The sequence below is a fragment of the Glycine soja genome, chromosome 13 (assembly GCF_004193775.1).
Source record: "Glycine soja cultivar W05 chromosome 13, ASM419377v2, whole genome shotgun sequence".
Lineage (NCBI taxonomy): Eukaryota > Viridiplantae > Streptophyta > Magnoliopsida > Fabales > Fabaceae > Glycine > Glycine soja.
In genome coordinates, this window is record NC_041014.1 from 6,412,075 (window position 1) to 6,416,110 (window position 4,036).

At 38.4% G+C, this 4,036-nt stretch overlaps 1 non-coding gene across 1 annotated transcript; it reads right to left on the reverse strand.

Moving 5' to 3' along the window:
* Positions 1-3,139: 3,139 nt before the first annotated feature.
* Positions 3,140-3,246, reverse strand: LOC114382867. Its single transcript, XR_003660325.1, has one exon. It is a non-coding gene; the product is annotated as a small nucleolar RNA R71 (small nucleolar RNA).
* Between the last annotated feature and the right edge of the window lie 790 nt (positions 3,247-4,036).

Consider the following 4,036-nt stretch of genomic DNA (forward strand, 5'->3'; position numbering starts at 1 on the left):
CCTCTAGAAATCTAACAATCACTCAAGATCTCATCCAAAGCTCCTCAAGATGGCTTCCTCATCAAGCTGAACTATCTCAGTCTCTCCATAACCAAAACCAAAAGCTAACTCTCTAAAAAGCTCATCTCCCTTCTAATTTCGAGATTTCAGCTTTAAATAGGCAATCCTGTTGGCAGCCGTGCGCTTAGCGCGAGATGGCTCGCTTAGCACGCATAAGTGGCTTTTGGCTTAGCGCCAGTCTTCTCACTCAATACGGAGGATTGCAGGTGGTGCGCTTAGCGAATTGACACTCGCTCGGCGCGTCTGTACAGCTCATCCTTCTTCCATATTCTTCTTTGTGCTCCGCCAACAGTGGTTGTGGTTAGCGGATTGCTCGCTTAGCGGATGAATTGGCTTAGCAAGTTGACAATTTCTACACTTCACCAATCTTGCCTATTTCACCTGAAATTGATACGGAAGGATCATTAAGTGCACAAAATTGGGATACTGAGTATTGATTACCTATATTAACAAGAAGTAATTACAATATTAGAAAAAGAACCATAAATAGGAGGAGTTGTATACAATTTACAACAGTTTCTTACACAAAAGTTAGTTGTATTAACCGACTAACAAACTCCCCCAAATTTACAAATTTGCTTGTCCTTAAGCAAATAAAGAGCAACTCACTGGTCCCCAAGTGACAAAAACATCCAGTGGTTATGTACAAAGGTGTGTGGATAACAAGATATTAATCACATGATAACTAATGTGCCATTATTTTCTCCTATTTCTTAACCTTTTTCGCACCATTTTAATTACTGATTAGTCGTAATTGTCAAATTAATTAGGCAATTTTAGTATTTAGGCTCATTAAGCTAATTTGATGTTTTTAATCTAATTTCAGGAATTAATGAAGCATTGGGCTTGAATCCAGAATTGGGCTTGGACTTGAAGAGGGCAGACTATTTTATTCTACCAAATTTTATCTTATCTAGACTTTACCTTATCTAGATATTATTTAGATTTGATCTCATCTAGATATTATTTAATCTAGATCTTATCTTATCTTATCTAGATTTTATTTTATTTATGGGCTTGGATTTAAAACAAATTTGTAAGCTTTGGGGCTGAAAAACTATATAACAGCACCAAGGTTCTAGTTTAGGCCCTCCTTCTCTCTCTTCTCTCTCTCCTCCCCTCTCTCTCTCTTTTTCGTTTTAGTTTTAGAGTGCTACTCTCTTTTCCGTTTTAGTGACTTTTCATTTTAGCAATAAAATTTCGTTCTCTATTGATTAATGGAAGGCTAAGTCTCCAACGTTGTTTTCTCTTGAGGATCAAGCATAGTTCTCTTTGAGGTTCTATTATTACTATTAAATTCTGATAAGTTTTTTCCTCTTCACTAATTACTCTGTATTTGTTGCTATTAATTCATGCATGCTTAGTGCTTGATTAATTGTCTCTGCGCTTAATTTACGTTCATGCTTAATGATCGCTTATGATTAATTGGTGTATGTGTTGCTTAATCACATAATGAATGCCTTATGTTAAATTTTGCTTAGTAATTTAATTTAGGGTTGGATTAAGTGGTTGAACTGATAAAGGATAAACTCTCGTAACCTAGAATAAGAGACTTGCTTGTGAATCAAGGGGAAGCAACGTGTTTTAATTCTGATATTTTCTAATTCACATCTATTCGCTGTTTAATTTACAAAAGCAAACAACCCCCCCAGTTCGTTACTATTTTCCTACTATCTGTTATGAACATTTGGTTTATCATTGCTCGTTGGGACACGACCTAGGATCACTTCCTAGTTACTGCATTTTAATGTTTATTTGATTCGGGTACGACCTTGATCAAATTTGGCGCCGTTGCCGGGGAGCAGTGTCCAAAGGTTCATAATAGCTAGTGATTCGTGTTTTATGTTTAGTTGTTTTATGCTTTCATGTTGTGTTAGTGTTGTGTTAGTGTCTTGTTATTTTTGTTTAGTGTGGTGTTTTGTTTTAGTGCAAATCCCTTAGCGACTGAATTAGTGACTGTTGTTGACAATTTAATTGGCGATTTTTGTTTTGATAGTTAGGTTTGTTATTTTTGGCTGAATTTTGGTGTGGTAGGTTCTTTTGACTCATATTTTGTGTGAAAAATACCAGGAACACTTGTTGTGGCCAGATTTGAGATTCAAAAAAATTTGAGAACTTGTGTTTACCAAAACTTCAAACGGCCAAAACTTTTTCTCCGGGTATCAGAATGACTATTATTATATATGTATTTGGGGTAGAAAAAAATTTCCCATACTATGGCAGCCCGCTAAAGGCCGGCTGAGGTCTCTAGCTAGCCACAATCGCTTGTTTACTAGTTTTTTTTCTTCAAGTTTTATTGTGTTATTTTTATAAACTTTCCTTAGGTAGTTTCCATAGTTAGACTTTGAATTTTTGTTTGAAAATTTTTGTGCTATCTTTTCATGATTTCAGGGTGCTGCTCACAAAATTTGAAGTCATTTGGATATCATTTGAGGGTAGCTGTAGTTCAAACCTACATTGTTACTTGCATAAGAAGGCAACTAGTAGTGCATGTTGAATGTAGTGTATGACTAGAGGCAATCCGTCTGACTTACAACCCTTTGATCCTGAGATAGATAGGACATTTCATAGATTAGTTAGACATCATTTTGTACCTTTTGAGCATCCTGAGCATTCTGTTATTGGTGAATCTAAGCATTTTGTGGTTGATAATTTTGAACATCCTGACTTTGAGCATTATAGTTTTGAACATTCTGAGAACATGGCACAACCTCCATCCCGTGAGAGGACTCTAAGGGAAATGGTTGCACCTGATTTCACCTAGGAAAGCTTGTGCATCCAATACCCTGATGAGGATGTCCCATATGTTCTTAAAACTTGACTGATCCATTTGCTTCCAAAGTTTCATGGCCTTGTAGGTGAAGACCCGCACAAACATCTGAAAGAATTCCATATTGTCTGCTCCACCATGAAACCCCCAGATGTCCAGGAGGATCACATATTTCTGAAGGCCTTTCCTCATTCTTTAGAGGGAGTTGCAAAGGACTGGCTTTATTACCTTGCTCCATGGTCCATCACGAGCTGGGCTGACCTCAAGAGAGTATTCTTAGAAAATTTTTACCCTGCTTCCAGGACCACGACCATCAGAAAGGATATCTCAGGCATTAGACAACTCAGTGGAGAGAGCTTATATGAATACTGGGAGAGATTTAAGAAACTATGTGCCAGTTGCCCTCACCACCAGATTTCTGAGCAGCTTCTTCTCCAATATTTTTATGAAGGACTCAGTAACATGGAGAGAAGTATGATAGATGCTACCAGTGGTGGAGCCCTTGGAGACATGACCCCTGCTGAAGCCAGAAATTTAATTGAGAAGATGGCTTCAAACTCCCAGCAATTTAGTGCCAGAAATGATGCTATTGTCATTAGAGGAGTGCATGAAGTAGCCACGAATTCATTTTCATCAGTTGAGACTAAGAAGCTTGTAGGTAAACTAGATGCCTTGGTTAACCTGGTAACCCAACTGGCCATGAATAAAAAATTTTCACCTGTCGCCAGACTCTATGGTTTATGCTCCTCTGTTGACCACCACACAGACCTTTGCCCTTCTGTGCAACAATCTGAAGCAATTGAACAACCTGAAGCTTATGCTGCAAACATCTACAATAGACCTCCTCAACCTCAGCAGCAAAATCAGCCACAACAGAACAATTATGACCTCTCCAGCAACAGGTACAATCCCGGGTGGAGGAATCATCCCAACCTTAGATGGTCGAATCCTTCACAACAACAGCAACAACAACAATAGCCTTATTTTCAAAATGCTGCTGGCCCAAGCAGACATACGTTCCTCCACCAATCCAGCAGCAACAACAACAACAACAACCCCAGAAACAACAAACAGTTGAGGCTCCTCCGCAACCTTCCCTTGAAGAACTTGTGAGACAAATGACTATGCAAAACATGCAGTTTCAACAAGAGACCAGAGCCTTCATTCAGAGCTTAACTAATTAGATGGGACAATTGGCTACATAGT